The sequence below is a fragment of the Grammomys surdaster genome, unplaced genomic scaffold (assembly GCF_004785775.1).
Source record: "Grammomys surdaster isolate TR1022 unplaced genomic scaffold, NIH_TR_1.0 211, whole genome shotgun sequence".
NCBI lineage: Eukaryota > Metazoa > Chordata > Mammalia > Rodentia > Muridae > Grammomys > Grammomys surdaster.
In genome coordinates, this window is record NW_021604656.1 from 1,643,001 (window position 1) to 1,655,948 (window position 12,948).

Here is a 12,948-nt window from a genome sequence, read left to right on the forward strand (position 1 = left end):
GAGTGGGGGTGCATGCTGCCCAGGTGGGCTCAGGACGCTTCTCTCTAGCTTCCCTGTCATCACAGTCAACACAGGGCATGTAGCCATGTACATTCCAACTAACTTGGACAAACTCAATGGTTCAGTTCTCAACCACGTCACCCAAATTGCAAGAGCCTTGCAGCTTGTGGCTATGTCAGTATAGATAAGCATGTCCAGGGTGAAAGGACTGCTGGACTCTAAGTTAGACCTGAACTGGCCCCCACACCAGAGGGTTTTGGGGGAGTCTTGGAGGAGTTTTGCCAGCCTTCCCTGGCTGTGAACACTGTCACTCACAGTATATGTATGTCATGGGTAGTGTTTGCCACATTTTCCTTGTAGGAAGTCTTTCCATTGCCATAGGTTTTTTTTTTTTTCAGTTGTCTTGACAAATACCATCGTCAAAAACAACTCAGAGGAGGAAAGGGTCTATTTCAGCTTACACCTACTCCTATCACTGAGAGAAACCAAGACAGGAATCCTGGAAACCATGGAGAAATGCTGCCTGCCCGCTGCCACTGCTTTGGTCCCAGGTTCACACTCAGCTGGCTTTCTTATGTAGCCTGGGTTTACCTGCCTCCGGTTGATACCACCTACAGGAGGCAAGCTCCTTTACATGCTGAGGCATCTCACCAGCCTTCTTCTTTGGTGTTTGAAACAGGGTCTCATTCTGTAGCCCAGGATGTCCTAGGATTTACAGCAGTCCTCCTTTCTCTGACTCCCAAGAGGGGGGAGTTTCAGATTGAGCCACCACATATGGCTGGTGGAGCTGTGTGTGTTTGTGTGTGTGTGTGTGTGTGTGTGTGTGTGTGTGTGTGTGTGTGTAGACCACCCTCCACAAGCATCCCTGCAGGTCAATCTGAATTAGGCAATTCCTCAGTTGTTGAGGTTCTCCTGCCATGGGACTCCAGTCTGTGTCAGGTTGACAATTAAAGCTAAGTCACTCCTCTTATAGAGATCTAGTGTCCTGATCAGAGAGGACCTAGGGGCCTAACTCTCATCACTTAGCACAGCAGCCTCACATACATATATACATACATACATACATACATACATACATGCATACATACATAATACACCCCCCCACACACACACACGGTATGTGGTCCACTCAGTGGCATGCTACTTATGAGTATGAGGAAAACTGAACCGGTCCCAGTGGTTGTCTTGCTGAAGTCTTACAGATGAGCGAGTAGCCTCTGAGAAACTGTACTGAATTCTCACCTTCTCACCTTACAAAGCGAATTTGGTTCTGTACACATGGAACCCTCACAACCACAGCTTCCTGAAGATGGACCCAGCCTCAGACACCAAGTGTTTAAAGACACCTCTGCTTCTGTCCTGTGTGCACACTGTCCTTCAGGCTCTGGTTCCCTGACAGTACAGTGTATTTACCCAGCATTCACCACGTGTTCTGTATCATAGGTAATCTAGCGATGGATAAAACCTGTGTGAAAATGTGTGCGTTGGTTTGAGTGAGAACAGTCTCCATAGTCTCATATGTTTGAAGGCTCTCTCTCTCTCTCTCTCTCTCTCTCTCTCTCTCTCTCTGTGTGTGTGTGTGTGTGTGTGTCTGTATGCAACACAAATGTGTCCCTCTGCTTGTGGATCAAAATGTAAGCTCTCAGCTACTCCTCCAGAGCCATGGCTGCCTGCTGCCCTCCTCCCCACCATGTCTCAGACTCTAACCCCTGGAACTGAAAGCCCCAATAACTGGTCATGGTTTCCTTTCTAAGTTGCCTCTTCACAACAACAGGAAAGTAACTATGACAACAGGCGTGTTCTGCACTATGCTAAGGACTCATACAGCTGCAGATGTGGGTGCTCCAGGAGCATGTGTGAGCAGATGTGGGTGCTCCAGGAGCATGTGTGAGCAGATGTGGGTGCTCCAGGAGCATCTGTGAGCAGATGTGGGTGCTCCAGGAGCATTTGTGAGCAGATCTGAGTGCTCTAGGAGCATGTGTGAGCAGATGTGGGTGCTCCAGGAGCATCTGTGAGCCAGTCCTCTTCAGATACTGTGCAGAGATACTGTTCCTGAAACAGTCATTTTAAATAGTATTTTAATTTGTGCTTTGGCAATTTCATCCATGTTTATATAATGTATTTTGATTATATCCACTCATTATTTCCTTTCACTTAACATGCGCCCTCCCACATTCATCTCTTCCATCTCCTCCTCCTTCCCCTTCTCACCACCCTCCTCTCTTCCTTCTCCTCCTCTTCTTTTACTAACTCAAGGAAAGCAGTCAGGGTTGCCATTTCACATGATGGAGCAAGAGGAGCTGTGCGCTAGAACCTGGGCAACCTATCAGCAGCCACACCCACAGAATAGGCCACTCCCTTGCCCAGCAATCATCAACTTCAACTTCTCAGTTGGGGGTGGGCCTTCGCCGCCCTTCCTCCACCGGTGCTGGAGCATCGATTGGCTTGATCTTGTGCAGGTTCCGTGCTAGTAGCGAGTTCAATTCTGCTGTGAGTTCTCGCAGGCGGTAGCCCGTGGCACGTCCGGAAGGCAGGAGCTAACAGCCCTTCTCCCTGTGCCCTGCCCCTCCCATTCTTTCCAGCCACTCCATGTTGTGCTATGGTGAGGACACAGCTTTGAGCCTTGGCATAGGTGCAGGGATGATATAAGAGCCCCATTTAGGGCTGCCCGCTCACAAAGAGTCATCTTTTGTTTAAGAGGACTTTATGAGAATCGGGGAGATCACTGGTATTTGTTCATTTCTCTACAGCTTTAAAGAAAATAGTCAAGGTCTGGGTTGGAGCGCAGGGTTAAAGCACATGCCTATCATGCATGAGGCCCTAGGGGTTTAAGCCCTGGTATTACAAGCATGCCCATAAGTATGTCCACGCACGTGGGCACAGAGGGGGGAGGAGGGAGGGAGGGAGGGAGGGAGGGAGGGAGGGAGGGAGAGAGGGAGAGAGGGAGAGAGACAGAGAGAGAGACAGAGAGAGAGACAGAGAGAGAGACAGAGAGAGAGACAGAGAGAGAGAGAAGAGCATGTCCGCGCACATTGGCACACACACAGACACACACACACACACACACACAGAGACAGAGACAGAGACAGAGAGAAGAGCATATCAGTATTGTTTTAGTACATATTTGGAGTTTGAAGTTTTGTCTTTCTTCAAAGGGAGACACAAAGAGGGATCATGTCCCTTGCAGAGGAAAGATATAAAAGCCATGTTGAGCAAGTGGCCCCATTTGGTTGCCGGAACAGAGCCCCATTTGCTACTAAATCTGAGAGCAACCAGAAAGGCGTAAGCCAGCAAGAGTACCCTTAGGTACTTATGGTGGACAGAAGTGAGTGGGAACCTGAGGCTGTCCCCGGGACTGGGGACCCCTGGGCCTGATGTGTCTCCTCAGGACCCACTCTCGATCTCCTCAGCCCTCAACCACCTGGTCACTTGGAGAGGTGAGAGGCTAGCATGCCAGCCTCTGGAATTCCTGTGCTGTGTAATTTGGGGGAAGATAAAACACCACAAGAGGTATTGCTCTGCAGGGCCCTGTGATTAGAAAGCTTCCTCCCTCCCGTGAATCAGCCTGGTGTCAGGAAGCGAGGAGCCTGGGCTGTTCCAGTCTCCACAGCCATCCCTGGGCTTCATTGACAGCTCCCAGCATCGTCATGATCCTCATAGTAAAACCTGACGGATCACGGTGGAGGAATTTTAACGGAAAGGGAATATTAGTTATTTTTCTCAGTGCTGTAATAAAATGTGCTCCGTCCCAAACACAACTTAAGAAAGGAAGGGCTTATTTTGGCCCACAATTTAAGGATCTGGTCCATCATGGCAGGTAGGATGGGGCAGCAGAAGACTGATATAGCTGGTCACATTGCCCCTTCAGTCAGGAATCAGGGAAGGACAAATGCTGTACTTGGTCCAATTTCTCCTTTTTATTCAGTCTGGGACCCCAGCTGACAGAATGGTGTTGCTCATAGGTAGGACAGGTCTTTTCACCTCAGCCTAGTCTAGAGAATCCCCCACAGACAGGTCCAGAGCTTTGTCTGCATCCTGAATCCATTCTCAGTCATTATGAACCATCTCAAACATTTTCCTGAATGCTGGCTGACCTTCCATGGGACTTCCTTAGAAAACCCAGGGGAAATTTGAATATTTTTCTCTGGCAGGTCCCCCTCTAATCAGCAGCTGTGTGGCTGTCCTATCATTTCAGGAGTCAGTTCAGAGCCCCACCTTCCTTATGGAGACCAGGGCTCCAGAATGAGTTACTTCCTTTGCAGGCTGTCTGCGGGGCTCACCTGAGAACTGTTCAGAAAATCTGATTTCTGGGGCCAGCCCTTAGAGATTTAAGATTCTGGAGAGCTTGGGACCCTACCACTGGTATGTTAGGGAAACCACCAAACTCTTGGATCCCTGCTGTTCTTGTGGCTGAGGTTGCTAGTACCAGGAAATGATCGCCAGTGTCACAGGGAGACACAGCTGGTCTTAGACGGTTTCTGCAGGCTGCAGTGGGTTCTGCGTCTGGATTTCTAAGAACCATCAGTGACGTAGAAGGTAGGCAGCTGCCTCTGCCCTTCTCATCCTTTGATAAAGGCAGGGGTGACTTTCTATACAATTCATTCCAAGATCTAAAATTCTTCTCTGCTCAGCCCTGGGCCTAGCTGCATCTCCTTCTCCTGGGCTGTTTGGGGACACTGCTCACTGCTTTCTGAGACCGAAATTTTGCCAAGAAGCCCGTGATGCTGAGCAGTTAGGAGTGACCAGATCAAGTTAATTAGCTTATTCATGACCTCAAAGGCCAAAGTATGCCTCAGATCCTCAAACCACAACTCCCTGCCTCTGCCACATCCCCTACCCTGCCCTTGGTACCAGCATTCTATCCTGTGGGACTGTAATTTGGCCACGCTCCCCAGAGCCCAGAGAGAGGGTGGAGAGAACAAGTCTCTGCCTCAAGATTTCTCTGGCCCCGTCTTTCTCCTCCGTTTCCAATATATAAGTGAAACACCTTCCGACATGTTTCGGGAGAGCGCTTTACCATTCACCACCCAAGCCTGTCATCTGTTAATAAATCAACACATCTCAAATCTCTACATGTCTTGTGAATTCTGGATCCGAGTAAGTCAAAAATCCTGCCCGCGCAGGGCGGGGGAGGGACCCTAGCTAGCCATGCGGCCGCCCTCCCCAGCGCTCTCTGTACTCTAGTTAGCCACTCGGCTTGTGGCCTGTGTCTCTTGTTGCTGCGCACCAGCTCACGGGACAGGGGATGAGAAGTCTTTCCGCGGTCGGCTCTGCATGCCCGCCCCCCCCCCCCACTGCCGCCCTTTGACCAGAGCGCGCGCAGTGCCCTACACTATCGTCTGTTTCTTTGAGTTTCAGAGTTCTGTGCTTCACTTCTGTCTCATTACTCTTTCTTGGGGAGATGTGAGCAAATGTCTGCTTACCCCAAAGACATCATTTGCACCAAGTCTAGCTTGATGTCTTAGGGTTTTACTGTTGTGAACAGATACCATGACCAAGGCAACTCTTTTAAGGACAACATTTCATTGAGGCTGGCTTCCAGGATCAGAGGTTCAGTCAGTTATCATCAAGGTGGGGTCATGGCAGCATCTAGACAGGTATGGCCCAGGAGAAACTGAGAGTTCTACATCTTCATCTTAAGGCCACTAAGAGAAGACTGGTTTCTGGAAAGCTAACATGAGGGTCTTAAAGCCCATGCCCAACGTGACACACATCCTCCAAGAAGGCCACACCCACTCTAACAAGGCCATACTTCCTAATAGTGCCACTCCCTTGGGCCAGGCATATTCAAGCCATAACACTTGGTGAATTAGTGAGTTTATTGGCATTGCAGGAGCAGGGTGTGTGTGTGTGTGTGTGTGTGTGTGTGTGTCCAGTAGGAGCACAGGTGGCTTGAACACAGCTGCTTCAATCAACAACTCACCAAGGCTGCATCCTTGGAACTCCCTGCCCAACTTGCCCGAACCTCCACAGAAAGTTTCCTTTTTCCCAGCCTCCTTCTGTTAGACTTTTTGAGCCTCCCATTCAGAGGGAATGCTTCAGTTCTGAGGAAATAGTAGCACAGCATCCATGTGAAATGCAGCTTGTGTCTGTGTCAGCTTCACTTCATGTCCAAAAGGTCCGTGCATTTGTTTTTACAAATGGCAGTTCACGCCCACATAGTACTCCACAGTCTATGCCTACCGTATTGCTTTATCCACTCATCCTTCCCTCAGCCACTGGTGGGCCCTCCGCTTGGTTCTGCTCTTGGCTATTGTGAGTAGTATCTCAGTAAACAGCAGACATGCAAATGTCTCTTCCACAGATGACTTCAAATCCCCTAGATGCATGCCCAGAGGTAGGGTTAGTTCTGGTTTCATTTGAGATCAGGTCATTTACGTTTTCTTTATTCTTGGGGTTAAGATGTCCCTTTAACCCCAAGAGACGAGGCCTCTTTGGTTTCTGATAATGAACGTCTAACATAAACATGCCTTCTACTTTTTTATTTACCTCTACATGTGTGGGGATATCAGGGTTACTTGCCTTGAATCATCTTTCCCTTTAAGTATCTTTGGGATTTTGAGCTCAGTAAGTTCCATATCATTTTTCTCAAACACTGCCATCTCTTGTGTGTTCCCTGGACCCTCAATATCTGTCCTATCTGCTGCTGCCATTTCTTTTCTGGTCTTTACCCACTACATGTTCTCTCTCTCTCTCTCTCTCTCTCTCTCTCTCTCTCTCTCTCTCACACACACACACACACACACTCACACACACACACATCCTTCAGTTTCCTGATCCCCAATGTCTTTTCATTCCTGACTCTCTCTCTCTCTCTTAAAAGGCAACTGTGGTTTTAAAGTCTTGGCTCAGTTACCTTCTTGAGGCATCTGTTAACTGGGTGATGTCAGGTGTTGGAGAAGGAGGGCCTTCCCTCTTTGCCTGTTCCTGTAGAGTGATCAGGGCAGGGGATGAAAAGGTTGACATAGGAAAGCCTGATAAAAGAAATGGTTCAAGGTGGACTTTGGATTGGTTTGTTACATGCGGAGTGTTTCACTTTCTAGAGGTTGGTCAGTGCTGGGATGGATAGCAACCCCCAACATCAGAAGACAAAGGCAGTAAAAAGCTGTCGTTAATACACACAGCTCACTAGGTTCTTATCATAAAGATCTGAGAAAGAGGCCAGGGAGGGAGCAAGCAGTAGGTATGAAAAGCACCTGCATCCTTCTGCATAGTTAGAGGCGAGTCTAAGACAAGGCACATGGTTGGAGCTACACTCCAGCTGGGAATTCCCCAAAGGATTCTTCATTTCAGAACCCTCCTCATGTTCTGAGTCACTTATGGGACAAAACCCTCTATTGTTGGAGAGGGGTCAGGGCTTAGAGGAAACAGTTAACATAATAACAAAAGGGTCAGACATCTGAGGAGGCATAGCAATGCTAAACATGTATTCACAGATCAGTAGGACACCAAATTGAATAAGGTAAACCCTGACAAAATGAAAGACAGAAAGAGACAAAGCCAATATTATGGTCTGGGATTTCAGTTTCTCTCTTTCTATAACTGATAGACCACATAGAAAATCAATAGCCATGAAGAGACCAGAGCAACGCTGTCCACCAACCCTACATTTGTGAGATATTGACTCTAACAACCAAAGAAGGCATTCCTCTCAAGCGCTCAAGGAATACTTACCAAAATAGAGTACATACTTGGAAAGCCTGTTAAGTTTGTATTTAAAAAGCCACATAAACTGTTTTTAGAACACAATAAAGTTAAACCATATATCCATAACAAAAAAAATTATCTGGAAAGTGAATAGTGGGCTTTTATATAACCTCTGAGTTGATAAAAAGTCTCAAAAGAACTCTTAAAACATTTTAACTAGCATAAAAGTGAAAATTCAAGATTCTGGAGGGTTAGTTCAGCAGCTAGGTGCACTTGGTTGCTCTTGCAGAGGACTGAATTCCCAGCACCCCATTGACAGCTCACAACTGTCTGTAACTCTGTTCTCAAGGTATCTGCTGTTCTCTTCTGACATCCTTGGGTACTAAGCACACACATGATGCACATACATATATGTAGGCAAAATGCTCATATACATAAAATAATATATGTACATATGTATATTAAAAAATAAAAATACAGTTTATCCACATTTTTAAAATGATGCTACAAGTTGTGCTTAGAGGGAAATCCCTAGCACTAGGTCCACTGCTACAACAAAATCCCTGAGACTGTGTACTTTATAAAGAAAGGGAGTTTAATTTGGCTAGCAGTTTAGGGCTTAAAAGCCAAAGTTCAGGCAGCCATGTAAGGTGAGCCTCTTATGCTGCATGGCATCCTGGAAGATGGCACCACATGGTGGAAGACTGTGATGGATCACTGCCATGCATGGGACCAAATTTGTGGGATGACTTTGTTTTATAACAATTCACTGTCAAAGTAACTAACCCAGTCCACTGAGATTTAGCTTCATCCTCTGAGATAGCCATTAATCTTTTCCAAGGCCGGTGCCTCAGTGAACTTGCTCCCTCCGACCTCAGACCCCACCTCTCAAAGGTTCTGCCACTCGAATATGCCACACCTTAGTTAAGCTCCCAACACACAAACCCTGGAATGGGACACCCAAACCCTGATGATGTGTCAGATAAAGGGAGTGTGTCAACTCAGTCACCTATAATTTTCGACAAGTATACTCTAGTTATAGCAAATTAAGTTTTATAAGAATTATAAAGAATCATGGTACCTTAACCCTGAGCCGCAGTGGTCAAAGGAGGTAACGTGGAAAACTTCGAAGTCCAAAATGGGAAACTGTAAACAGAAATGAACAAAGCCCACTTTGAGCCTTTAAAATTGTCAACTGAATGAGTAAATCACCAAACATGATATACAGTAAGACAATGAGAAGAAAAAAAATTGGTATTGAAAAAATTGGTATTGGCTGAACTTGGCACACAGTTCAGCCAGGATGTGTAAGGAATGCATGAGAATCAGTGTGCCCATCCTGGGCAAGAAGCGCTGTGTCTGCTGCTCCTCTTCAACTGGGATGTGTTTGTTCGGGATCCCTGCCTTCTGACTGTAACTTCATTTTGACTATGAAATTAGCAAGCAACACACACACACACACACACCCCGCCCTCTTACTTCTCCTTTCTGGCTTGTCTTGCTTGCTCACACTTTGAGGAAAAGCCACTTCCCTAGTTACAGACACCACTTAACAGCAGGAAACCTCCACTGGCTCTGCTCTGCCTTCTCTCCGTTGTAGCCGTCCCCATTTTTCAAGTCTGCCAGTTTGGTCCTTTTTCACACTCCATGCTGCCTGGTGCCTGGGAGCCCAGGCCTTCTGTGACTCCAGGACAGGAAGGTAAGTCAGATCTGTAGCAATCAATAATGGCGACCTTGTGGTTCTCTGTACCATGGGCGGGCATCAGGGTGTGCTTCCCTGGCCGATACCGTCCCCTGGGCTACACCATGCCCTTGGCAACATTTGTTCATCTTGAGCTGTGGAGGAGTTGACAGTTACTGCAGTTCTCACATGGCAGAGCCATCTTTCTCCTGAGTACATAACCGCTGGCACCTTCTTTAAGCACTGGGGTTAATTTGTGTCTTTAGATACAGCTGTGAAGTTACAGGAGTCATTCCACTGTAATTTCCTGGAATACTTTACAGTCATGAATTAAAAAAAAATACAACAACCCAGATTTCCTTGTGCAGGTGTGGCATGTCCTTTGTGTCGAATTTGGGTCATTTGGCTTCTCTAGAGGCCTTGAGAGCCCTGTGCATATTGTTCTTGTGAGGTGGGCAGATGGGGAAGTAAAAATAGTGTCTAGACAGCAGCAGCTTCAGCTGGGTCCCAACGGCCTGCTGAAATGGAGTCTGCTGGCCGTAGTGTCCACTGTGGCCTCAACCCCAGCCACCCAGCTGACATTCTCTGGGACGGGGCTTGAGGCGAGAACCAGAAGAATAGATGGCTGTTCACCTATCCTGGATACTTTGTCCCAAGATGATGGCAGAGAAAACTAGAAGACATTCTTATCAGGCAATGTCTAGTACTTGCTCCATTGTTTGTATTTTATTTGTGAGTATATGTGTATGTGTGTATATGTATATACCTGTATGTATGGTGTCTGTGTGTGTGAGAGAGATGTAAATGTATATATGTGTATATAATTGTATGTATGGTATATATATGTGTGGTATGTATATATGTGTATATACCTGTATGTATGGTGTCTGTGTGTGTGGTGTATGTGTGTGTGTGTATATGTGGTATATGTATATACCTTTATGTATATATGTGTGTGTGTGTGGTGTGTGTGTTGTATGCATATACATGTATTGCCTGTGTGTATTGGTGTATGTGTATGTTGTACATATATATGTGTATATACACTTTTATGCTTAGTATATGTATGTATGGTATGTACATATATATGTGTATATACCTGTATGTATAGTATGTGTCTTTGTGTGTTTCTCTGTTTCTCTGTTTCTCTTTCTCTCTCTCTGTGTGTGTGTGTGTGTGTGTGTGTGTGTGTGTGTGAGAGAGAGAGAGAGAGAGAGAGAGAGAGAGAGAGAGAGAGCTGTCATGTGTATCCCATGATGCACATGTGGAGGTCAGAAGACAACACTGAGTGAGCGTCAGTCAGCCTCTTAGTTGTTCAGTGCTGCATATATAAGCTGCCTGGCCCGTGAGCTGAGGGGAGTTCTCCTGTCTCCATCTCCTAATTTACAGTAGAGTGATGGGATGGATGATTAGTGCTTCCACGACCGTGGGGAGTGGCTTGGATGGCTCTTCTTGCTTGGTTTCTCTGCTGTGCTGGGGGCTGTTCAGAACATTTGCTCTGCCTGCCTGGCCAGGCCAGGAGGAATGTGTTCTGTGTGCTGGCTTCTAGCAGAAGTTTCCAAGTTTCCTGTTTAAAAATCACCAAAAGAGATGTCTGTATGAATTTCCTGTTCTTTTGCCTCCGCGCTGAGTCTGTGCTGGTTTAAAACCATGTGTGGAGCCGGCACCTGAGAAGGCAGTACTCTTCTTCATTTGTTCCAGAGTCATCTACAGGCAATGTCAGCCAGTCACATATGATACAAAAGGTACCCATGAGAACCAGGGTACATGCAGTCCTGGTTCATGGCACCTTTCATTCCAGAACTTTCTTCTCTCTACGTGTTGTTAGGGAAACAATGCGTTCATGCTCTCTCAGGCACAACTGCTTGCTGACTGGCTTGGGGCATCCATTCAGTAGGTCTGTCCAGTGGGTCTGTGTTTTAGATTTAAGAGTTATGTAAACAGGGGCTAGCAAGATAGCTCAGTTGATAAGGTGCTTGTCCAGCAAGCACAAAGACCTGAGTTCCGTACACAACACTCGGATTTTAAAGTTGAATGTGCGGACATGTGTGTGTAATTCCCGTGCTGGGGAAGTATGGAAAGAGGCAGATCCCTGGGCATGCTAGCTAGGTGGCCTGGCCTCCTTGGCAAGTTCTAAGCCAGTGGGAGGTCTCACTCTGTTGGATGACACCCGAGGAACAACATCTGAGATTGATCTCTGGCCTGCATACATGAGCATGTACAAATATTGAGTGTGCTTAGGTAGGCTGGTTACTTGTTTGTATGTAAACAGTTTACTTCTGTGGACTACAGGTGTCCTCTGTGACTTGTGCTAATGGCATCCAGGTAGGCATAGACCAGCTTAGAGAACTTGCCTGTAGAATCTGAGGATCTCCAGCAGCCAGCTGAGATGGGTCAGCCTCTGCCAGGTGTGTTTTGGGGGCTCTCTTCTCTGAAGCTTCCCCACACCAGTCTGGTTCTGAAGGGTCAGGATGTGGTTTTGTGCATTTTATTGGCTCTCTATTCTGAATGATGGTGGACATTAAGCAGGCCAGCCTTGACTGTGCTTCCTGTCTCTGAAGTGCAGGCTTGTGTGTTCTGAGACATCTCCTGCCATCTCCTGAGCTCGGGCCAGGATGGGACAGGGAGGTGCTCCTCAGATAAAGGTGTGGCTCCTCCTTGGGAGACTGGGTGTCTGTGCAGTGTGACCTCAAGGCAGGGTACAGGAAATCTTGGAGACAGAGCTCCTGTAAGATAGCCTCCCAGAGGACAAGACAATATCCGACCATGAAAAGCTGTTGCAGCTGCCCTGAGCAGTTCAGGCTCAGACCCTCTGGGTTCCATTCTTCCCTGCTTAGGCCCCACTTTTGGGCCCATGTGTTTTCTGCATAGTAAGATCTCCGAGTAGAAGTCGTGTGAATGCTCACAGTTCCAGAAAAAGAAGTTCCGGGCAGTCAGCTTCAGAGCGCAGTGCCATGGTGTAGCCTGTTACCAACCAGCCTGACTAGCCTACTGAGACTGACTCTCCCTCCAGGCTGGGCTCATTCCTCTTTTTTTATGAAAATTAGCATAGCCCCCTAGAGGAAGTTGTTCTTTTAAATGAAGTTCTAGCACTTCATTACTCAACTTATGGCTGCAGGGAAATTTCCCAGGTACACTTGAGTGGGGCTGTTTTGCATTGGAGTGGCCATGTGGTTTCAAGTGCCATAAACCTGTATTTGCATCTCCCTGAGTTTGTTTCCCTGTGTGGCCCAGAGTAAGCAGATGTTACCCTCGGGTGGTGTTTTCCCAGAGAGCTGTTTCTCTCCAACTGCAGTCCACATTACTCCCAGGGCTCTTGTGGTCACGTGATGGGAACGCCAGGGATCTTAAAGGACTAAGAACTGCTGGCAGTGTCCTGCAGGGACCGGAATGGGGGAGTTGGAAGGGGAAGGGAGCCTCGCCTGCAGAAGCCAGGCTCTCGTGGGCTCCAAATGGGCTGAAGCCATGCTCACACTGCTCAGAGCCCCTGTTGATAGCAAGGACAGAAGCTAGTCAGAGAAAGGGAACATGACACAGGCCACCTCTTCTCTTCCAGTTCATGTCTAGCTAGTGTGGGAGATATTGTTTAATAACTATAGTTGCATATAGGTGAATATAGT

General features: G+C 47.3%; 1 protein-coding gene across 6 annotated transcripts in view; it reads left to right on the forward strand.

The window, feature by feature from the left end:
- Window positions 1-12,948, forward strand: part of Syk (spleen associated tyrosine kinase) — a 71,726-nt gene that overhangs the window by 8,005 nt on the left and 50,773 nt on the right. Inside the window, exon 1 of one of the 6 annotated variants that reach the window (XM_028771993.1) lies at window positions 9,202-9,346. The exons of the other annotated variants lie outside the window; for them this stretch is intronic. The gene's annotated coding sequence lies outside the window, so the exon portion shown is untranslated. Of the gene's footprint in view, window positions 1-9,201; window positions 9,347-12,948 lie in introns of those variants that run through there. 6 annotated transcript variants of the gene reach the window in all.